Raw genomic sequence first — 25,586 nt, 5'->3', positions numbered from 1 at the left:
CTGAGGTGGAATGATGTGTCTCATAAAACACTGCCCTGTGACATATTGTTTTATGCTCCCGCAAGAAGACTCTCCAGTGTATTGTGCTTGTGACATGCAGATCATGGTTTGCCACATTTTAGTAGAATGTATTTTGCATTCGGTTAAGAGAGCAGTAGCTCATTTGCTGACTGCTTTCCCATCTATTTTAACTGTCAATGACTCAAAGCTGATATGTAATTTAATGTTTTGTGAAATGTTATGGTGACATTTTTAATGTTACGGTGTGGATGCTCACAGATGAGTTCCAGAGACAGTTAGAGCAGTTTTAACTCAGATTGTTTCTTACTACTTTCAGCATATTTTCCATGTTTTAACCACATTCTTGTCTACTAATTTTTGTGTATGGCATGCTGATAACTTGTCTTTCAGAGTTTGTAGAAAGAAGTGTTTTCAGTAATTTCTTTTTTAAATATGAATTTGAGAACTTTATATTCTTCAGAAAAGTAGGTAATTTACTGTTTTTCCCTTTTCAAGAACCTTATAACAATTGTGAGAATGGATGGTACTGTGTGGAATATAAACAATGGAAGAAGTAAAGGAGACAACTCACAGAATTATTATTCAAAGTCTTAGCAACATTGTCAATCTTGCATATGTGTCTATTGATAACTCAGCACCTTGATTGTACAATGAGTTATTATTTTTAATCCATCTCCATAATAAATCTAGCACATTAAACTGCAAGTTACCTGTTGTTAATGCAATCTGTAAGTTTCCAGAAAAAGGTATTTGATGTTGAAGCATTGAATGAAGCTCCTAAAACTCATTTTGCTCATAGAGCAAGTTCTGATAAATATTTTATAAAGCTAAGACAAAAGAAAAGTACAGAAAATAAATGTAGTGTCATATTTAAAAGATCTCTTGACTATCAACATACTGTATCAATACTATGTCCATAGCAGGTTCAAGGCTGCCTCTGGACTTCTCTATGCATTAGCTCTCAACTGCTTGCATTCATGTTGCTCTCCAGGTTTCTGATGTTTTCTGTCCACCTTCAGTTAGAGTGTCTTGTCAATCTCTTCTTACCTTTTGGAATACAGCGAAAATTCCCTTAGTTTATTATATCCTGCTCATCTGTATTTAATTTTCATTGCAGTTGTAATTACATATTCAGCTTCAGTATGTTCCTTGATCCATTTAATTGTGTCATTGTGTCTCACCTAGGAATTTTCAACATGCATCTCTATTTCTTGCTAAACAGCCCTCAATTTTGAATGGTTTTTGTTACTGCAAGTTAAAACATCTCCAGTCACTCTGGAAGCTGTGTTTTATCAAGCTCATTTAGCATAGCAAAAGTCCACCATGGCCATTTTCAATTTCCAGTTTATTTCTCATGCTGTGCATCCAGTCAGTATCTTTAGCTGTGGGTACAGAAATTCTCCAACTTCAGATTCTTTGTTTTCTTTCTTCCAGTATAGCAATCTGAAGAGCTCCTCGATGCTTGCTGGGATAAATTTTTGGTGGTATGAAATTTTCTTAATTGACTCCTCTTTCAACAATACAGTGTAGGCTTTAATGGGGTGTGTCGTAACTGCCGTTTGCTTCACATCTGCTGTGCAGCGAGCTACCTTAATTTAAGTATTAACCGTATTTTTCTTACTTGTCACTTCTTCTTCCGTGTGTATTTGCTTTTAGGAAGCTTTAATTGTCGGGTGCTATTAATAGTGTTCCATAGATTTTGTGTTTGTTTTGAATACAGTCAGAGAGAGTCCCTTTAGTCAACCATAGTGCCAGTAGTGCTAGTGTTTGTTTTCAATACAGTCCAGAGACATGTAGTGCTATTTTCATTGTTTTCTACAAGAAGTGGCTAGCAACCACAGTTTAGTGAATAAACAGCCGCATTTAGTGAATTAGCAGTCTAGTTAAAGGTTGATTAACTCTCTTCAGTAAATTGATTCCTTGGGATGGATAGGATGTGTGACTGCTGTGTACGGACGCAGGAGGAGCTGGCCACTGTTCGCGAACAGCTGAGCGTGTTGATGGCCGTGGTCAGCCGTCTTCAGGCTGCTGCCTCAGAGTGTAGCGGCAGTGGGGAGTCTGGTGCGTCGCAAGGTACACCCCAGGTGTTACATGCTTCACCCACTGTCCCTGCTGTCGAGACATCTTCACGGGTACTGGGCGCGGTTGGGCCACCCTCTCCCCAAGGGGAGTGGCGGGTTCAGCGGCGTTCGCGGCGCACGAGCTGGAGGGTCAATGTGGAGGCTGGCTGTGTGGCATCGCCCGCTCTGCCTGTGAGTGGACATGTGGCTGCTCCTTCAGCAAAGTCCGAGCAGGCACACGGGGGGAGGGGTTTATTAGTTATTGGGAGCTCCAACGTTAGGCGGGTGATGGAGCCCCTTAGGGAAATAGCGGGAAGGTCGGGGAAGAAGGCCAGTGTTCACTCTGTCTGCTTGCGGGGGGGTCTCATCAGAGATGTGGAGGAGGCCCTACTGGCGGCGATAGAGAGCACTGGGTGCACCCGACTGCAAATTGTTGCTCATGTCGGCACCAATGACTCCTGCCGTCTGGGCTCAGAGGTCATCCTCAGTTCGTACAGGTGGTTGGCGGAATTGGTGAAGACAGAAAGCCTCGCTCGCGGGGTGAAATCAGAGCTAACTATTTGTAGTATTGTTCCCAGAACCGATCGCGGTCCTCTGGTTTGGAGCCGAGTGGAAGGCTTAAACCAGAGGCTCAGACGATTCTGCGGAGATCTGGGGTGCAAATTTCTCGACCTCCGCTATCGGGTGAAGAAATGTAGGGTCCCCCTGAATAGGTCAGGCGTGCACTACACGCCGGAAGCGGCTACAAGGGTAGCGGAGTACGTGTGGAGTGCACATGGGGGTTTTTTAGGTTAGAGAATTCCCTCCCTAGGCCCGACAAGACGCCTCCTGAGACGCGGCAAGGTAGGAGTAGGCAAAATGCAACAGGGAATAACAATATTAATGTGCTAATAGTAAACTGCAGGAGCATCTACAGAAAGGTCCCAGAACTGCTCTCATTAATAAACGGTCACAACGCCCATATAGTACTAGGGACAGAAAGTTGGCTGAAACCACGTAAACAGTAATGAAATCCTAAACTCAGAATGGAATGTATACCGCAGAGACAGGCTGGACAGTGAAGGGGGAGCCGTGTTTATAGCGATAAGAAGTGCAATAGTATCGAAGGAAATTGACGGAGATCCGAAATGTGAAATGATTTGGGTGAAGGTCACGGTTAAAGCAGGCTCAGACATGGTAATTGGATGTCTCTATAGGCCCCCTGGCCCGGCAGCTGTTGTGGCTGAGCACCTGAAGGATAATTTGGAAAATATTTCGAGTAGATTTCCCCACCATGTTATAGTTCTGGGTGGAGATTTTAATTTGCCGCATATAGACTGGGAGACTCAGACGTTCATAATGGGTGGCAGGGACAAAGAATCCAGTGAAATTTTTTTAAGTGCTTTATCTGAAAACTATTTGAAAAAGTTAACGCAGAACAGGGAATCAGCGATCATAAAGCGGTTACGGCATCGATGATTTCAGCCGTAAATAGGAATATTAAAAAGGGTAGGAAGATTTTTCTGTTTAGAAAAAGTGACAAAAAGCAGATTTCAGAGTACCTGTTGGCTCAACACACAAGTTTTGTCTCAAGTACAGATAGTGTTGAGGATCAGTGGACAAAGTTCAAAACCGTCGTACATAATGCGTTAGATGAGTATGTGCCAAGCAAGATCGTAAGAGATGGAAAAGAGCCACCGTGGTACAACAACAGAGTTAGAAAACTGCTGCGGAAGCAAAGGGAACTTCACAGCAAACATAAACATAGCCAAAGCCTTGCAGACAAACAAAAAGTACGCGAAGCGAAATGTAGTGTGAGGAGGGCTATGCGAGAGGCGTTCAATGAATTCGAAAGTAAAGTTCTATGTACTGACTTGTCAGAAAATCCTAAGAAATTTTGGTCTTATGTCAAAGCGGTAGGTGGATCAAAACAAAATGTCCAGACACTCTGTGACCAAAATGGTACTGAAACAGAGGATGACAGACTAAAGGCCGAAATACTAAATGTCTTTTTCCAAAGTTGTTTCACAGAGGAAGATTGCACTGTAGTTCCTTCTCTAGATTGTCGCACAGATGACAAAATGGTAGATATTGAAATAGACGACAGAGGGATAGAGAAACAATTAAAATCGCTCAAAAGAGGAAAGGCCTCTGGACCTGATTGGATACCAGTTCAATTTTACACAGAGTACGCGAAGGAACTTGCCCCCCTTCTTGCAGCGGTGTACCGTAGGTCTCTAGAAGAGCGTAGCGTTCCAAAGGATTGGAAAAGGGCACAGGTCATCCCCGTTTTTAAGAAGGGACGTCGAACAGATGTGCAGAACTATAGACCTATATCTCTAACGTCGATCAGTTGTAGAAGTTTGGAACACGTATTGTGTTAGAGTATAATGACTTTTCTGGAGACTAGAAATCTACTCTGTAGGAATCAGCCTGGGTTTCGAAAAAGACGGTCATGTGAAACCCAGCTCGCGCTATTCGTCCACGAGACTCAGAGGGCCATAGACACGGGTTCACAGGTAGATGCCGTGTTTCTTGACTTCTGCAAGGCGTTCGATACAGTTCCCCACAGTCGTTTAATGAACAAAGTAAGAGCATATGGACTATCAGACCAGTTGTGTGATTGGATTGAGGAGTTCCTAGATAACAGGACGCAGCATGTCATTCTCAATGGAGAGAAGTCTTCCGAAGTAAGAGTGATTTCAGGTGTGCCGCAGGGGAGTGTCATAGGACCGTTGCTATTCACAATCTACATAAATGACCTGGTGGATGACATCGGAAGTTCACTGAGGCTTTTTGCAGATGATGCTGTGGTGTATCGAGAGGTTGTAACAATGGAAAATTGTACTGGAATGCAGGAGGATCTGCAGCGAATTGACGCATGGTGCAGGGAATGGCAATTGAATCTCAATGTAGACAAGTGTAATGTGCTGCGAATACACAGAAAGATAGATCCTTTATCATTTAGCTACAAAATAGCAGGTCAGCAACTGGAAGCAGATAATACCATAAATTATCTGGGAGTACGCATTAGGATAGATTTAAAATGGAATGATCATATAATGTTGATCGTCGGTAAAGCAGATGCCAGACTGAGATTCATTGGAAGAATCCTAAGGAAATGCAATTCAAAAACAAAGGAAGTAGGTTACAGTACGCTTGTTCGCCCACTGCTTGAATACTGCTCAGCAGTGTGGGATCCGTACCAGATAGGGTTGATAGAAGAGATAGAGAAGATCCAACAGAGAGCAGCGCGCGTCGTTACAGGATCATTTAGTAATCGCGAAAGCATTACGGAGATAATAGATAAACTCCAGAGAAAGACTCTGCAGGAGAGATGCTCAGTAGCTCGGTACGGGCTTTTGTCAAAGTTTTGAGAACATACCTTCACCGAAGAGTCAAGCAGTATATTGCTCCCTCCTATGTATATCTCGCGAAGAGAGATTAGAGCCCACACAGAGGCATACCGACAATCCTTCTTTCCATGAACAATACGAGACTGGAATAGAAGGGAGAACCGATAGAGGTACTCAAGGTGCCCTCCGCCACACACCGTCAGTTGGCTTGCGGAGTATGGATGTAGATGTAGATGTAGATGTAGAATGGGGAGTGTTTACATATTTCATCAAGATAGTGGCACAATTTATCAAATTCCAGGCCTATTTCCTTTTTTAAAAATTGTTTTTATGATTTTGAATTTCTGTGACCCCTCTGTATATCCTTGCATATTAATGATTGAACCTTGATAAAATTTTAGTATTAGAGAATTGTGTTTGTTAGTCCTCTGGTCTCAGTGAATGATCTCCTATTGCCAATTTATCTGTGGCATCCAGATTGCAATTGCTGTTGTATCCTTTAAACTGGGTTTTCATGGAATTTTTAGTAGTTCCTATGTAAATGTGATTACATGCTCAAGAGGATTTGTATACTGCTGCTGTGGCAAGTGGAGGGTGCAGGCCTTTTGTTGTTGGTTTAAAAGTTGTCTCTGTACAGTGTCTTCTTAGCAGTTGGTTGCTGTGATCAACCAGAAGCTTGAGATGTTTTAGGATGTAATGCTCTGTTTATCACTTGGTCATACTAACCAATGGTTGAGGCCTTTATCCAAGCACTGTGTCTCACTGATTCATTTGACTGATTGGGTGCATCTCAATTAATCCTTTTTTGTTCTAGGGATGGTGACTGGATTTTTTGAGGGGTGTCTGTCTGTAAGAGTGACCTAAGTATAAGCTTTGTGCCACAAAATTCTGTCAGTTTTTCAAAGTGTCTGTATATCCAAGAATGAAATCTATTTGTACACCATGAACTACATGTTACAGTTAATAACACCGAGAAAATTTAGAATTTCTGAGAATTCTATTTTCCATAAGGTCAAATACATAAGTACCAGCAGGGAAAGGCCACATTACATGACCAACCATCTGCAGAGGAAGAATGTGCCAAGAAAAGTCATTATTTTGGAAGGAATGTGAAAGAAGACACTTCAGTATGAAGTTCTCATACTTTCCTACTGTGGTGCAGATGCATCTTAACATCGGAGTTTTTGGGGCAAAGGGCCAATTTGTTTCAGCTGTGGTTCATTGAATCTATTTTCGAATGGTCAACACCACTCTGAGTAAGCATCTATCACAGTTGATGTGACCTTGACAGCAATGCAGATACATCAGTGCTAGCTAATCATTTGCTGGGACCAAGAGAGCATCGAATTAAATCCTCTAATACTACAGAGTGTATATGCCCTGGGACAACCTGTAAATCTCAGAAAAGGCTCGGGAATGTTCTCATTTGGGAAAAATCTGGGGAAAGCCTGTAAACTTTTTAAAATTCTGGGAATTTTTCTTGTGTTAGTTCCCAGTTAAATGTTTGTAATTTTTACTGGTGAAAACTGATACTCTAACAAAGCAAGAAAATATAAATGAGAGAATAACACCAAAATAAAATTTTAGTTCCAAAGAAAATTTGCCATTTACAACAAAACAAACAGCTCACACAAGCACCTATAGACACTGAAATGTGTCAAAGGCATTAGGACGAAGACTGTGCAATACTTCATAACAACAAACTGATTTCAATGAGTGTGACATCACAACTATCTACATTTACAACAGGTTGCAGGTGATTTGAGAAGTGTTTCTTTCAAAGTAAATTACCTTTTATGCAAGATGGATTTTGTTAAATATGAGAATGACAAATAATTTCTTAAATCACGGAGTGTTTGACTCTTATTCAAAACTTAACACCCTGAGGTCCAGCCGCTTAGAAAAATTTTGGGCCCAGAGGACCTGCCATTTATGCCATTATTTAAAACTTACTGGCGTATTTGTCTTTGATATATCTTAAAGGGTAATACACAAGAGAAAGACCAAGCTTTAAAGTTAGTGTTTCATTTTAGTCCTTTTATATATTAAAAATTATGTAATAATGATCCTCCAAAAAAAACAGTGTGAGGTGAATTGTTGAGCAGTTTCACACATTATTGGCTTTACTATGGAAAAGTAAAAGTGCTTGTCAGAACATTTGTTCATCCAGGTAACCCATGAAATTTTTGGTGCACAGTAGTGAAATTTGTAATTGTGCTTGTCAGAAATATTCAGCTCTGCAATATGAGCTGTGATCTTAGGATCCTGCCTAACCGCACCCTCAGGAAAAACAGCAAAAAAATTTTGACAACCAATCTTATAGATGAAAGCTTAGCTTTTCATGTAGCTATACTGAATGTTTATTAATTTAAACCATTAGCTTTCCCTATTTGCGTGTTGGTACTACTTAACACTGATGCTGCTATTGGCTGACTACATCACAAGTTCTATTCTCTGAATACCTGCTGTCATGCACTGGGGAATCACGTTATAAGAGCTGTGGTTGGCTGATAAAATTGCATCACAATCTCGATTTCCTACTTACTTACTTACACTGGCCCCACAAACTACAGCTGGTCTTGGCCTCACTCAGTCCAGCCTTCCTCACCTTCCTGTCAGCTGCATCTTCATCTCCCAGACCCAGTATCTGAATGTCTCCCATGGTATTATCCTTCCATCTCTTTTTCAGCTGTCCTAGTGATCATTCCTCCGGCTTCTCCTTCAGTTAATTCCTTTATTACTATGTTGTCCCCTCAACTCCTCACGCGTCTGTATAACACACGCTACCATGTCAGGTAGTTTGTATGATTGTCTGAATTTTCAGTTTTTCCTTATTCTGTTAATTTTCTTTCAGTGGTCCATATATTTTTCTCAGTACTATATTTGCTTGCATAGCACACTATTGGTTTGATGATGGTATGATGTATTCTTATTTTTGTTTGCCTGAATAGTAACTTAGATCTTATGAGGTTATGTACAGCTCCTAGACATCTTCACTCAGCTTGAATACTCATTACCAACTCTTGTTCTGTAAGGTTTTGTTATTTGTCATTGACATAAACGTGTGTGAATGTGTCTGTCTCCTGTATTGTTAGATTCCTGATTGTTAGATGGTTTAGTCCTAATTGAACTCTTCTTCCTATTACTGTGAACTTTCTAAGCTTCTTTCATCAATACATCTCCCATTTTCTCCAGGTCTTCTATGCTCTTTCCTGTCATCACAATATCATCTGCGAAAGTAAGAGCATTTATCTTTTCCCTATGGTGACTCCTGTGCATCATTGTGTTTCTTTACTCAGGATGTTATTGAGTGCCAAATTAAACAGGGTTGGTGATATATCATCACCCTTTCTCCCTCCTGTTTTTACCTCAAATATTTCTGAAAACTCCCCTGTACTTTCACTCTGCACTTTGATTCCAGTTAGCTTTATTAGCTTGTCTGGTATCCCACACTCTGCCATTATCCTCCACATCTCCTCTCTCACTATATTGTCTTATGCTTTGTTGTAGTCTATGAACATAGTGATTGTGCTTCCAGTTTTTATCTAGTATTTGTCTTAGAGCAAATATTCAGCTTGCTGTTGACTTAACCTTTATGAACCCTACTTGTGCTGTGTGTCATATTTCTTCAGTGTATGGTTTGAGCCTGTTCAGTACAATTCTTCATGTTATTTTATAGCATGTGCATAGGAGAGACATCCCTCTGTAGTTCTGTGTCAACAATTTGTCTCCCTTCTTGCATATGGGACATGCAGCAGCAGTTTTTCATTGCTCCAACATTACTTCTTTCCTCAACACCTCGTCTATCAGTTTGGCTAATCATTCATATGGCCTGTCTCTCCCTTCTTTGATAAGCTCTGCTGATATTATGTCTATGCCTGGGGCTGTCCCATTTCTGTCTTTTTTATTGCTGCCTTCATCTCCATTAGAGTTGGTTCTTTAATTAAGGGTTGTATGTTCGGGTTGATTTCTATCATGTTTTTGTTATTGTAGGTATATACTGGGTTGTTTGGTAGTTCTTTGAAATATCTCCTCCAGTTCTCTAAATTCACTTCATTTGTAGTGATAAGTTTTCCATTCTTATCCTTCCTTCATCACAGGTTTAGCTCTGTACTCCTTCCTGTAGCTTCTCATTGTCCTGTATAACAGTTTACTGTTGTTCTGGCTATGGTCCTCCTCTGCCTGCCTTTTGTATCTGTTTATTTATGAATGATCTTTTCTATCATCTGATTGTTCTTTTAATTTCTCTCATGGCTGTCATGTATTTTATTTGGTTTTCATATTTGTTATTGCTGAGCGTTGCCTGTCTGGATTTCATCCTGCCCTGAACTGCTTTTCTACATGTTTCATTGGACCATGGCTTGCACTTGATATTGTTATCTCTTAGTACTTCCTGTGTTGTCTCCTTTATAACTGTTATCATCTTGTTCCATTTTGTATTGATATCTTCACCATCTTTCCTATTGCTTTCTTTCATTCTGTGAATCTATTTCTAAGCTTAATCTTAAACTGTATATGCACCTCCTCCTCTTTTAGCCTACTCACATCTATTCTTTGTGTTCTCTTGCCACTGTTGCTCTTACTTGGTTGTTTTGGTAATGACTGTTCCATCTTTATTAACACAAGAGAACTGTCTGATCCTATCAGCTCCTCTCATTGTCCAAACATATGTTACTGCCTTTTTATGTTTTTTCCCTATCAGTGCATCATCTGTTTTGTTCGTAGTTAGTACATCCATTGAGGACCAGGTTGCTTTATGTATGTCTTTATGGGGAAATGATGTACTGGCTATTTTCATGTTTTTAGCTGTGGGCAAGTTGATGAACCTTATAGTGTTATCATTTGATTCAGTGTGCAAGCTGAACCATGCCTATGTCTGGTTGTCAGTAGTGTTCTTGCACTACTTTGGTACTTTAGTCTCCCGTCACATTTTTGATGTCATACTGTGGTAATCTGGAGCACATCTGGTCTAAGGTGTCATAGAACTCATTTTTCACATCTTCCTCCTTGTCCTCAGTTGGGGCATGGACACTTACTAATGAGGTATTTTTATATATACACCTTTGATCATGATGTAGCATATCTTTTATTGACATTTTATAGAGCCATCACCACTATTTTATTATGTACCGCAAATCCTGTCCCAAATACAAGGTGACCATTTTTGTTTCTGCTGCATATGATTATATAAGTAAAGTGTAAAATTTGATTTATTAGTCTCATTGCATACATTGTACAGATCAGGTGACTCATAAAGCTTAGCAAAAATATAATAGATAATTTTTACATAAATTCTTTTTACATTATTTTAAGAATAATGCCAATAAATACAGCACTACAATATTTACTATAAATTAACAGTTTAACAATTTTCTTTGTTGTACACACACAACACTGCAATATTAGCTATAGATTTTTATTGTTCAATGTGTCAGACTGTCTTCCATGAATTCTTAAATGGTGTAGTCACATTTCTCTCTTAAAATATTTTGGAATAAACTTTTCAGCGAACCAAGGTCCATTGTTATTATGTTTCTTCCTTTTAATTTGTTAAATATTTTTAGCCCCATTTATAGTGGTGTCTGTGCATAAAGCTATAAGTGCTGTGAAGGAAATTTGAAGCTTTCCTTGTGATGAGTACCATAGCTATGGTCAAAATGGAACTCTTAAAGATCATGTCGATTATTATATACAAAACTCAAAATTTCAAAACTGTACAGTGAAGTAATTGTTAGTATTTTTAATTTCTTGAACAATGGGCTACATGACTCAATTTTGTGGGCAGCACACATTTATAATGGTTTTCATCTGAAGAATTAGTAGTTGTACTGCTTCTAGAGTTTCCCCAGAAAATTATCCCATACCAAATAACAGATTCAAAATAACTGTGGAGACTGTCTTTCTTGTGCCCATATGAGTGGCGCCAGATAAAACAAACATTGCAAAAGATAGGGAATTCATTTGCCAAGAAGTCTATATGTGTCTTCCAGTTTAAACTTTTATCAACGTTTAGGCCCAAGAATTTCACATGGCTCACTTGTCATCAGCTGACTATTATGGGCTATTTGTCCAGGACATATCTCTGGCAATTTAGAGGCAAGTTGCATTATCTGGGTCTTTGACATTGAGCTTTAGTCCATTTTTATGGAACCAGGATTCCAGTTTCCCCAGAACATTTTGTATACTATCTGGAATCTTCTCTATTGCATCATTTTCTATCAGGATTGAGGTGTTATCTGCGAACAAGTCTGAATGAGTGTCAATATTTAATGGTAAATAATTTATATACAGCAAGAACAGGTAAGGACCTAATATTGAACCCTGTGGAACTCCTTGGGAATTTTTTTTTCCATTCGGATTGGTAGTTAACTGAATTTGGTGTTAAAATAACTCTTTGTTTCCTTTCTGTCTGATTAGAGTTGAACCACTGTAATGCAGTTTCGTCGATCCCACAGCTCTTCAGTTTATGAAGTAATAATGAGTGGTTCACAGAGTCAAAGGCTTTCGTTAGATCACAGAATATTCCTGAGATGTTTGTACCCTGGTCAAGGGATGTGCTTATTTTTTTCAGTAAATTCTCCAACGCCATTTATAGTGCTTTTTCGTCTTTGAAAACCAAACTGATTTTTACAAATACTGTCATTTACTGTAAGGAAATTTTCTAATGGTTTTGCCACAAGTTTTTCAAATATTTTAGAAAAAACAGGAAGGGGAGAGAGATTGGTCAGTAGTTTCCCATATCATTCCTTTTTAAATAATGGCTTAATCTCTGCATATTTTAGGACATCTGGGAAAGACCCATGTTCAAAGGACTGGTTTACAATAATAGTCAGCGGGTATGGAATAATATGGTGTGCTGCCTTGATTACCGTGGAAGGTATTCCATGTCACCCAGCTGAATCTTTGTTTTTTAATGATAATATTGTGTCTTCCACATCTTTCTGAGTGATTTTTCTGAAATTTTTAAAACAAATGTTTTGTATGTCATCTCTATGCCTGAAAATCATATTGTCCTGATGGGCTGTCATGTTTACATCAGATTTTGCTGTATTGACAAAGAAATCATTGAAGCAGTTTGACATTTGAACATCATTTACGATAATATCACCCTCAAACATAATTTGAGAAGTTTCTTGACTTTTAACATTGACTACCAACTCTGTTTTCACAACAGACCAGACTGCCTTTGTTTTATTTCTTTGTTTATGAATATACTATTTGCTAGTTTTTTTTTCCCTCCCTGCCAGTATCACTTTTTTTAATGTAGTCTCATAGTGCTTAACATAAGTTACAAAATTAGGGTTTCTATTTACTTTCAGCTCATCGTGGAGTTGTCTTTTTCTAGCACTTGAAATTTTTATGCCTGGTGTAATACGATTTGGTTGATTCCTGACTCTTTTTATAATATTTTGGGGGAAATGTTTCATTGAATACACCTTTAAAAAAAAAATTTAGAAATTTATCAATTTTTGTTGCTTGAATCATTGTGGTCTAAAGGCTAGCTTATAACACTTTTCTCTAGTGCACATGGTAAATTTTAACTTGAAACCAGGTTTTTGGATTAAATCGCAAAATTTTACAATGTCACTGCTTTCAATTAATGTATTGAAGTTGAAGTCTCCTGCAATCACAATCTTTTTCTTGCTTTCTTTTTCAAGTTTATCTAAGAGATACTGAAATTTTTCTAAGAACATGTCACAGTATTTAAATCACACAGCTCTACACAACAGCTTTCAAAAATACAGTCTTCATTTAGATAACTAAAATCTTCTTTCAGTTCAAAGTTTAAGGAGGGTGCAATAAGATACAGATGCCCCCACAAAAGCTGCTGGCAAGTTTGAAATTACTACTTTTATTTACAACGTCTATGTATTCTTTTGTGAGCCAGTGTTCATTTAAGCGACTACCTATATGTTTGCCAGTTCAGAAAGAATAACTTGAAGTTCATGAATTTTAGAATAATGAAAATTTGGACATTTTTCTGTTAAACCGTTTGTATTTAGGCGCATCAAGATAGAATTTTTGAGTTTGTTTATACTTTGAAGAGTATCACTTGTTCCATTATATTTACAGTTTACATTTTGGATCACCACTTTTGTTTTCTCACCCTTTTCGGAAGTTTTCAGTTTCCCTTGCTTTTAATGATTCTGCGGATGTTGACAATCATTTTGGTGAGAGTCATTGAACCTAACCTGTTCAAGTGTAGCCCATCCTCTCCGACACTTACCACTTACAAATTTATTTGAGTCTACAAAAATTGCATCCAGCTTGTCACACTGTTCCCCGATTCCACTGTTTATCTTGTTTAGCTATATATCACTTACTGACCTTCCATGTAAAATTGTATTAATGACAATTTTTGAATTTGCAAACACACTTTTTTCTGAGCAGATCAAGTTCCATGTTTCACTGATCATTTCTTCCCCACTGCTGTTCTGGATGGAATTTGTTCTGACATGAATGAAAACACCTTCGTATTTGTCCTTCTTTTTCATTTCCACTTTCAGTTTCACTTTGTTTCGAATTTAGAATATGTAATATCTCTTTATATTCGATTAATTATTCTGATACAATTCTACCCTCGAATGACATTTACAAATTTTCTATCTTCATACTCACAGAATCCATGCGCAAAATAGTTTCATACAATAGCTATGCCATGAGCGCCTAAGTATTCTTTGTAGTACTCTCTCTGGTGGTTGTTAAAGAAAGAAGAAAGTGGGCTTCCGGGATTGTCTTTGTGCCGATTAGCCTGAGCTTGGTTTGGAAGAACTGTAATCTGATTATTGAGATTTATCACAGAAGATAACTGATACGAACTGTACGATTAAAAGGAAATATATATAGATGGCTCCTTCAAATAAAAGGTGTGTATTTGAAATTTGAGAATTAATGATATTTATCGATATATTGCGTAGTTGTTAATCAGAAGGACTTCCGAAAGACTGGATACGAACCTGCATTTAATAATCCAAGAGCTCCATTACTTCTTCGGAAGGTTAAACTCCATCAAAGCCAAATATCCGCTTGATCTGAGGTTTCCCGACTGATTATACAACGCTCCCAAAATGACGAGGCATTTTATTTGTACAGATTAGTAGACTGCCGCAAAGCACGAGCCTGCAGAGAAGAGTAATCATCGCCCGATTTCATTCTAACAAGTAAAATTTCAGAATCATTTTAAGTGACTGAGCTATGACTGTGTTTCCTATCATGAATGATTGATTGCTCGAACGAATTGAGAGCTACATAATTACGTAGATAGGAGAAAAAATTACAAATATTTTGAAAGCGTCTGCTGCTCTGATGCGATCAGATTCCAGGACAAACATCGATTTCACAGCCTGGAGCTGTAACACTTTTAAGTATGGAGTCACCAGCAAGAAAGGTCTTTTTTCAATCGGTTTTGCTTTGGCACTTTCACGTTTGTCCTTTTTGTGGGTCATTTTTTCCCATTTATATTTGTTTACGGATAGTTCGGTGGGTGGGTTTTTGATCCCATTTCACACACTGTGTATTTTGAAGGTTTTGTTTCATACTTGACTGGTGTTTTTCAGAAACCGTGGATTCCGTTTCAATTATTTCTGTTTGATGGATATCACACACACAGAAATGTTTTTCTTGAGTTTATCCATCATTTTCTTTCATTGTAGTCAGTAATTCAGTTTTCAGTGCTTCAGTGTCCTTGTGTAGCTGCTTTATAATTTCGTTTTTGTAGCTTCTTTTATTTCCGTTTCACACACACACAGGCCTGTTTTTCCCATATTAATCTACCTTTTTCTTTTTTTATAGTTACTATTTCAGTATTTAATGCCTCAATGTCCTTTTGCAGCAACTTTATAATTTCATTTTTTTGAGTCTAGTTCATAAACAAAAGTAGCATGTCCATGGAATATCATCGTTGATGAATTTTAGGTTTACTTTCATGCACTTTTCGTGGAGCCAATATAGCACTTGACACACAAAATACCCTTCATCACTCGCTTTTCATATTCTCTACATCAAAAACTGTTTTTCTTTATGCTTTTTTGACGAGAGCGAAATGTTACACTTTTTTATCGGTGCCATCTTGACTTGTCAAGATTTTCTCTCTGTGCGTGCTTTGCCGAGGCCATCTTACCTCCTGCAGGGCTGTAATATTCACCTTGTGCTCTGTTGACTGGAATACTCTTTCAAATTCTGAAGGTGGCAGGGGTAAAATACAGGGAGCAAAAGGCTATTTACAATTTGTACAGAAACCAGATGGCAGTTATGAGTCGAGGGGCATGAAAGGGAAGCAGTGGTTGGGAAGGGAGTGAGACAGGGTTGTAGCCTGTCCCCGATGTTATTCAATCTGTATATTGAGCAAGCAGTAAAGGAAACAAAAGGAAAATTCGGAGTAGGTATTAAAATCCATGGAGAAGAAATAAAAAATTTGAGGTTCGTCGATGACATTGTAATTCTGTCAAAGACAGCAAATGACTTTGAAGAGCAGCTGAACAGAATGGACTGTGTCTTGAAAGGAGGATATAAGATGAACATGAACAAGAGGAAAATGAGGATAATAGAATGTTGTCAAATTAAATCAGGTGATGCCGAGGAGTTAGATTAGGAAATGAGACACTTAAAGTAGTAAAGGAGTTTTGCTATTTATGGAGCAAAATAACTTATAATGGTCGAAGTAGAGAGGATATAAAATGTAGACTGGCAATGGCAAGGAAAGCTTATCTGAAGAAGAGAAATTTGTTAACATTGAGTATAGATTTAAGTGTCAGGAAGCCTTTTCTAAAAGTATTTGTATGGAGCGTAGCCATGTATGGAAGTGAAACATGAATGGTAAATAGTTTAGACAAGAAGAGAATAGAAGCTTGCGAAATGTGGTGCTACAGAAGAATGCTGAAGAATAGATGGTTACATCATGTAACTAATGAGGAGTACTGAACAGAATTGCAGAGAAGAGGATTGATAGGACACGTTCTGAGGTCTGAGGCATCAAGGAATCACCAATTTAGTCCTGGAGGGTAAAAATCGTAGAGGGAGACCAAGAGATGAATACGCTAAGCAGATTCAGAAGGATGTAGGTTGCAGTAGTTACTCGGAGATGAAGCAGCTTGCACAGGATAGAGTAGCATGGAGAGCTGCATCAAACCAGGCTCTGGACTGAAGTCAACAACAACAACAACAACTGCTACTACTACTACTACTACTACTACTCTGTTGTTCTTCATCAAGTATCTTTGTCTGTTCGCTACCCAAGTCATCTGGATCCTTCCCTCCACCTCCAGCTTGCACAGATGGGAGTTATCCTTACAACATATTCTCTGCTTCCACAATTATCCTGGCCTCAACCTATGGTAACATACTGCCCCCACACCCTCCACCCAACAGTTTCCACCTCTTCTGTCGTATCGTCTCCTCTCCATTCTCATGTCGCACGCTGTTTATTAGCTACCCTCTGCCAAAGCATCCGCCCATCTTCCCACTTTTCTTTGTTTTGCTTCTTTTTTTTTTTTCGCCACCTCCCTGTCCCACAACCTCCTGATGCCATGCACCCTGCGCCCTGCACCCTGCACCAGACAGCATTCATCTCTCTCTCTCTCTCTCTCTCTCTCTCTCTCTCCACTTGTACACTACTCTTCCGCTTCCCCCCCCTTCCCCCGCTTCCCCGCTTCCCCGCTTCCCCCCTTCCCCCCTTCCCCCCTCCCCCTTCCCCCCTTCCCCGCTTCCCCCCCTTCCCCGCTTCCCCCCCTTCCCCGCTTCCCCCCCTTCCCCGCTTCCCCCCCTTCCCCGCTTCCCCCCCTTCCCCGCTTCCCCCCCTTCCCCGCTTCCCCCCCCTTCCCCGCTTCCCTCCTTCCCCGCTTCCCCCCTTCCCCCCTTCCCCCCTTCCGGCTGCTGCTTGCATCCCATTCTGGCCTGAGGTATTAGAGTTGGCACTCGTATGTGCGTGAGGCATGCTTGCTTGTATGTATGAATGGTGTGTCCTTCTCTTTTAGTGATGAAGTCTGTGTCTGAAAGCTTTATTTAAGTCTCTTTTCATTGTGCCTGTCTACAACTTTACATGGCTTGTTTATGGTAAGTAGCAATCTCTTTTTTTTTTTCTTCAGTGTTGATTTTTCTATCAGGAGTTCACATCCCATGTTCCCTTTCGTAAGGTTGGGTTGTTTTCCATAACATCCATTCCAATTGAAGGCTACATGTAAGTTTGTAGGAACCCTCCAGTTTTTTACTGAGTTGAATGGTTAGCCCAATGACTAACCCTCCCACTTTATCTGGGCCTGGGATTAGCTGGTTGGCTATCCTTCTCACAGGCATGGTTAAATTATGATTTCAGTGATTTGAAAACTGTCATGCTGTAATTGGTGGAATTTGTATTTATGATTTTGTGTGTGCGTGTGCGTGTGTTTGTAGAGCATTGAAATGAATTATAAGCTTGAAGGGAAAGTATATTGTCACTTAACATGGAAGGAAGTGTACTTTCCCCTGGGGGAAAAGTGTATTTTGACCTGGGAAAAAATATATTTTTAATCGGGAATTTTCTTTTCTTTATAACTTGTTTTAAGTTAATGTAGATGAGGAGGAAGATCAAATCTGTAATGTTTGGATACAGTATTAGTAGTGTCCTGCTTGATGGAGTCAAGTCTTTTAAATATCTGGGTGTAGCATTGCAAAGCGATATGAGATGGAACGAGCATGTGAGAACTGTGGTAGGGAAGGCGAATGATCGACTTCACTTTGTTGGTAGAATTTTATGAAAGAGTGGTTCATCTGTAAAGGAAATAACATACAGGATGCTGGTGCGACCTGTTCTTGAGTACTGCCAGTGTGTTTGGGATCTGTACCAGATCAGATTGAAGGTAGAGACAGATTGAAGGTAGATCATTGAAGCAATTCAGAGGTGGGCTGCTATATTTGGTACCGGTAGGTTCGAACAACACATAAGTGTTACAGAGATGCTTCGGGAACTCAAATGGAAACCACTGGAGTGAAGGCGACATTCTTTTTGAGGAACACTACTGAACAAAAAATGCAAGAGAACTGGCATTTGAAGCTGACTGCTGAATGATTCTGCCAACATACATTGCCCGTAAGGACCACAAAGATAAGATTCGAGAAACTAGGGCTCATATTGAGGCAAACAGATAGTCATATTTCCCTCGCTCCATTTGTGAGTGGTACAGGCAAGGAAATGACAAGTAGTGGTACAGGGTCACGCACCGTATGGCGGCTTGCAAAGTGTCCATTTAGATGTAGATGAACTGATGCTTCACAGAGGTCCAATCATTGCTGCAGAGGGGCTGTAGAAATTCAGAAGTGCAAAACCAACTTTAAGAGAAAATAAAAAGTCAGAAAGTTCTTGTACAGATTCCTCTAGCTACAGTGGTACCTCCAAGTTGTACACAGAGAGAACCATGTAAGTTTAGATATTATTGTGGGAGATAGTGTTTTCCACCACATTGACTTGATGGAACAATTCAAGAGATGCTGATGGTAATGTAAATCGGAGCACCTCTCCAAGTTTCTGGACATGATAGATTAATGGTGTGCTTCCAAGTAAACAGCCAAGTTGACTTTATGATTTTTGCACAGTATTTCGATGGCTGACCCATCTTTCTTCTTCGGATGCTGTGTGTTTTGCTGTTGTATGTGCTCATGGCCTAGAATCTTACCACACAGTCGGGTTGGCATCTAGGTGGTGAGTACACGTAACATCAAAACTGAATCGGACATTAGAATGTTGCACAAAAATGAAACACAATGTCAGTATAGCCAGAATACACTATTAGACCAGAATGATTCCATCCCATACATGCTCTATAGGAGACAGAAGTGGTGATAGTGCTGGTTGTAGAAGTTGATAGTGAATGTCTTCGAATGTATATAGGGTAATGCAAGAAATGTTTGCCCTAGCGGTTTTTCTGCTTGGACACATCTCCCTGACAATGTTGGAACAAAAGCTGAATAGATGGACTAATGTTTTAGACATTTTCTGCACCATTTAACGTTTCTTCAACTATATTTATGGTGTACAGTCAGCGTAGGTAATAGTGTTTATTGTGATACTCAGAACTGCTCTTTAAAGTCACTGACTGGTACGCTTACACAGTCGCTGGCCAATGCCACTTTTACTAAAGACTATTGTTGATGCCAAGACAAAACAGTGTTTTACCATTCATACTACTATTGAGGTTTTTTAAAAAAAAAAATATGGATGGTAATGAGGTGAAACAGGAAGCTTGCACCAGTGCTCAAAGCCCAGAACCAGATAATCAGTTTTGATGGTCCTAACTGACAGTCTGTATGCAGCAGTGGTTCTTGCAAAATGTTCAGCAGTGTGTCTGGTGCAAGTTCCAGGCACGAGTATACATACTGCTGCCATCCAGAATCAGCATGATGACATTTGCAATTTTCTTGGGACACTTACACTGTATTAATGTGTTAGCCAATTCTTCAGAAGCACCAGAAGTGCAGGGCATTTGGGGAAGGATGCCTTACTTGGTGCATAATCAATCCATCATGTGCTTTAAGATCCTGCAGCTACTAAGAGAGTGGGTTTATGTTCAGACCTGATACCCAGCATGCAGCTTGGTAGCCAATCCCTTTTTGGATGATGCTCATGTGGCCTCCCAGTTGTAGCTCCCTGACCACATAAAGATTGCAAGGCTGATACCTGTGCTGTAACCTCCACATGTCCACTAAACTGTAGGTGCCTGCAGTGGGGGTGGCGCTCAAGGGGAGAGCGGCATCAGGGTGGACGATCTGCAATGAAATGGATCAACCTCACTCATACCGTTGGCCAAGCCAACACAGTCATCCCAGCAGATAGAAAACAAGACTTTGATGCAGTGTCTTCAAACCCCATTGGTCTGTCTTTGGCCGCACCGTGGAATGAGAATCAGGCAGAGAGAGAGAGAGAGAGAGAGAGAGAGAGAGAGAGAGAGAGAGAGAGAGAGGGGGGGGGGGGGGGGTGGAGGGAGAGAGATGGACATTTCACCTAGTTCTTGGTGTGCTCCAGAACTGATGTAGAATCTTTTTCAAAATGAAGCCATTGTTTTTTTGTTGAAAATATTGATGATAGATTTGGAGAAGTTGCAGTAATATTGAAAATGGACAAGTAGATCTAGGTTGATAAAAATTTTTGTGTAGAGTTAACATGGAAAAAGTAAGAGTTGCTACATATGTAAAAGTTGGACACAAAGCCAAAAATATTGAAATAAACAGTTTTTGTGTTTATCAAATTCTAGAAGCAGGTGCTTGTGAGTTGTTTCTGCAGAATTCTTCCCTGGTATTTGTAACAGTCAACAGAGTCCATCAAGGAAACTTTCAGCTGTTTATGAGAAATCTAACTCCATTATTGAGCTACCTGTCAGACAAGAAGAAACAGTTAGCAGTTGGTGGAGATTTCAGAGTAGATTTCTTAAAAGATACAGACAGTAAAATGTTTTAGAATTATTATTTGCATGTTTGAATCTAATTTCAGTTGTCAATTTTCCAAATCGTGTGAAAAAAAAGGTAGGACACTGATAACATGTTTAGAGACAATGTTCAGGGTGAAAACAATTAATGTGTACTCAGCTGCTAATGGACTATCTGATCATGATACATAATTAATCGAAATAAACAGTCCAGCACCTTACAACCTAGAGGCAGTTTCGTACAAGGTAGTGAGGCTTAATGGTTGAGAACTGGATAAAATGTTTTAAGAGTAAGCTAAAAGGGGTGGTACGGGATGAAGTATATGTAGAAAGAGATGCTAATGTCTGATTCAGTTTACTCAATAATAAATGTGTGTCATTATTTGAAATTTACTATCCTAAAAATTACTCAGAAGAGTCATTAAACATAAAGTAAGCTGTGGGTAATGAAGGGAATTAAAAATCTTGTGTAAGAGAAAGAGGGAAATTTATGTGAAAGCCAGAATAAGTCAAGATCTGATATTACTTCTATACTATAAAAAAAACATTTTAAGAAAAGTCATTAAAATGTCCAGGAGTGCACTTATCCTGACAGAAATAAATAATGCAGAAATAAGATTAAAATTACATGGGACATCGACAAACAGAAGGTAGTACAGCCAGTCAGTTTGCAGGATTCCATAACAATTAAACTAAATGACAATATTGTGTCTTGTAATTCACAAGTTGCAAGTACTTTTAACCATGATTTTCTAAACACAGGAGCAAATGTGGGATTAAATGGTTCAGTCGAAGAAGCAAGAGAATATATTAAAAATGTTATTCCACAGAACTTCAAGCTACTAGAAATAGCACCAACATACTTCACTTAAATTAATACAATTATAAAAAATTATTTTAAAAAAAGCTCGTATGGGAGTGATAGAATTCCAAACAGAATTCCGATAAGTTGTTGAACTTAATAAGTAACATCCTTAGTCTCACTAGCAACGTGTCGCTGGCACAAGACATTTTTCCGTACAGGTTAAATGCACTTATTAAACCACTTCATAAGAAAGGTGACAAGACAGGTTTAAACAGTTATCATCCAATTTCCTTACTGATGTCTCTTTCCAAAATATTTGAAAATGTAGTAGTATACTCAATAGTAGTTGCACACTTTAGTGAAAGCAGTTTACTTAGTATATCACAGTTTGGGTTGAGAAGGGTTGTTCAACTGAGAATGTTATTTATACATTCACTCATCAAATAGTAAAAGCCTTAAATAATAATATATTGCCAGCTGGTATTTTTTTGTGATCTTTCCAAGGCGCTTGATTGTGCAGATCGTGTTGATCTCTTTAAAAAAATTCAAGCTATATGGAATTGATGGCTGTACACACAACTGGTTTGAATCATACTTGCTGCACAACTTTGTGCTTAATAATTTAGACAATGTTGGAAAGATAGAAACTTTTAGTAACCGGGCACAAAAGGGAGTGGGGGGGGGGGGGGGGGTGGCGGCGGCGGCACTACAAAACCGAGTCCCATAGGGTTCAGTTTCGGGTCCTGTACTATTCCTTATGTATGTGAATGACCTTCCATTTAACATTCAACAAGCAAAGCAAAATTGGGTACCTTTTGTAGATGATAATAGTGCTATAATAAATCCTGTTAGAGAGAAAGCAACAAAATAGTTGGTAAATGATATTTTCCAAATAATTATTAAATGGTTCCCTCAATATGAACTCTCCCTAAATTTTGAAGAAGAGGAAAGCATTACATTCAGGTCCATACAAGTAGACCATACCAACAACTATTGTAGTACACTAGCAGAAGTCAGTAAATAGGGTAGAATGCTCCAAATATTTGGGTGTACATATTGATTAAGACGTGAACTGGAAGAAGCATATTACTGTGCATCTCACACAATTAAGTTCAACACTTTTGCTCTTCATACAAATGCTAATCTTGGAAACAAATGTATCAGCCTCCTGTTCGGTGTTAACCCACAAATGTCATGTAGGTACCTCTTCATAGATCTAGGCATTTTAACTGTGCCATCTCAGTATATATAATCTGTGGTGTCACCGCCAGACACGACACTTGCTAGGTGGTAGCCTTTAAATCGGCCGCGGTCCGGTAGTATATGTCGGACCCGCGTGTCGCCACTGTCAGTGATTGCAGACCGAGCGCCGCCACACGGCAGGTCTACAGACACTTCCTAGCACTCCCCAGTTGTACAGCCGACTTTGCGAGAGATGGTTCACTGACAAATTACGCTCTCATTTGCCGAGACGATAGTTAGCATAGCCTTCAGCTATGTCATTTGCTATGACCTAGCAAGGTGCCTTTATCAATTGCTATTTATCTTGTGATGCACGTACCATCAAGAGGGATGTTCACCAATTATGGATTAAAGTTAAGTATTCCAGAAGCTCCGTTCTTTTTTTTACTAGACTCAACTCCTTTAACTGTTCCAGACTTCACGCCAGCCTGCGTGAGCTTAACGCATGCTTTTCGGCTACCAATCATAGTGGCTTGGCTGTCTTGCCAAGTCACAACATAATCCACCACAGTTTGAGAAGAACAGTGATGTACATACTTAAAACACTAGATATAAAAATAATGTCTGTTACCCATTGTTAAACCTGTCAGTGGTACAGAAAGGAGTTCAGTGGGCAACAACAAAAATTTTTGAGCAGTTACTTAGTAACATAAAATTTCTGATGGGTAGCAAAGCAATATTTAAATCTAATTTAAAATCATTTCTCCTGGACAAGTCATCCTATTGCATTCATGAATCTGTACTTAAAAATTGACAACCAGTAGAAAAAATAAACTGAAAGAATTTAACTGTATGAGTAGGACTAAAAAAAAAAAAAAAATTTTCATTAATATTAATACCAGTCATGTATATGTATCCTGTAAACTGACTCATTCCAAATAATTTTATTGAAAGAATCATTCACATGATCTATAGAACATGTAACTAACTTACTTACTTTGAATGCTAACCAATCATTGGCGCTTGTAGATATACCAGCCACCATCTCGCCTCGTAACAGATTCGACAAGATTCAAGGTCTCATCTTCCATTGGGATCGAATGCTGTAAACAGTCAAATTGTATGCTAACCTGGAATGGTATGGAGTACGTTTTGTTCATCACATTCAGAAAGGACATCTAATGTCAAACACTACACTGTCCTCTTCGTACAAGTGGTTTTAGATGCCAGAAGTTTGGACACATCCTCCCACTGTACTAATGAGGTTACTTGTGAGACGCATGGAAGGACAGCACGCTGGGTAGACATTGCAAACCCCCTACATGTGTAAACTGCCTAGAACACCAACCGTCTTGTTTGCCAGCATGTTAAGCTTTCAAGAAGGAGAAGAAAATTCAGGAATATAAAACACTTGATGACCTTTCATATCAAGATTCTAAGAAAAAGTTTGAATGACTCAACCCATTTGATAAGACCTCAAACTTTGCAAACATTGTGTCAGAGCCCACACCTTGTATGATGGTTAGATCCTGAGCTCCAACTTCTGATCCCAGCCACATGTCATTGCTTACTTTACAGTCCAGGAAGGTGAATCCACCCCCAAACTCACATCACCAGTCGTGACCATCCCATTGGTGCAGCTAGAGATGCCTCATCCTCTTCAGGCATAACCAGGCAAGACACCTTCCAAGGTGCACCCATCCCAGGATGACACAAACTAGCAGTGTATCACCAACCATGGCTGAAGGGATCACAGGCTGTGGTACATACAAAAGTACAGTCCCTTTCTGTCTCAGGAGTGAAGACAGGAAAACTTTTGCAGAAAGCAAAACCTCATGGGGTTAAGAAGGAAAAAATCGAAAGTTAACCATATTCTACTGCTCTGCTTGTTTTGGCCTCCCATCCTCCTGAGATCAGGCTTATGAATACCAATGAAAAGTCTCACATTCATGTGGATCGTGACTTGACAGCAGTTTAATTCATGCCCCTGTTTGCCCTCCCAATCTGATTTTCCTCCAATAGAATTGTAATGGCTGATACTGTAAAATACGTATTAATGGTGACAGGGTGCATGGAGGTGTCTGCAAGTTCATACAGTTTGAGTCTTTCATTAAGCAGGTGCCACTAAACACTGCATTAACAACTGTGGGTGTTCGTGACCACCTTTCAATTAGGGTGACAATACGTAACATCCATCCATCTCGGACAAATCTAGACCATATCATGAGCCAGGGGAGCTAGTGGAACAGTTGCCTCCATCCTTTCTCCTACTGGGGGACTTCAGTGTCCACAGTTCTTCACGTGGCAGCCGAAACACATCTACCAGGGGCCAAGTAATAGAACAGTTAATTTCAGAACAGGCCATGTAATATTTCTTCTGCGCCTTGGAAATATATGTTGCAACAACAAATGATAAATAAATACCCCAATCAATATGGTAGCAGTTACCACGGCAGCTCAAAACTCTGACAGTAGTACAGTGTTCACACTCAGTTCTACCATTAGCTTGTGGGTACAACAGTCTGGACCTTAGTTGCTGATCCCTTAATAAATGATGTAACTGCTTAAAGTCTGACATGAAGTCATTACCTTGGTCACGATTCCTGTTTCAGAGACACCAAACTTTAACAAACCGTTATTCATTATGGCCTCTGTCCCAGTAATTGCCTGTTTGTGCAGAATCACAATCTCTGCATTTTGTCATGAGAAATGATCGGTAATAGAACATGATGGTTTCCCACTGGTGTGTAGCTAAAAGGTCATAAAATAGCATTCCCTTTTTTTTTGACTC

General features: G+C 39.4%; 1 protein-coding gene across 2 annotated transcripts in view; it reads left to right on the top strand.

The window, feature by feature from the left end:
- The window catches only part of LOC126175225 (phospholipid-transporting ATPase ABCA1-like), a 455,526-nt gene that overhangs the window by 151,191 nt on the left and 278,749 nt on the right, over positions 1–25,586 (top strand). The window lies entirely within an intron of this gene.

This window comes from Schistocerca cancellata, chromosome 3 (assembly GCF_023864275.1).
Source record: "Schistocerca cancellata isolate TAMUIC-IGC-003103 chromosome 3, iqSchCanc2.1, whole genome shotgun sequence".
In the NCBI taxonomy this organism is placed as follows: domain Eukaryota; kingdom Metazoa; phylum Arthropoda; class Insecta; order Orthoptera; family Acrididae; genus Schistocerca; species Schistocerca cancellata.
Note: the sequence above shows the minus strand (reverse complement) of the source record. Positions and strands in the feature narration are given on the sequence as shown.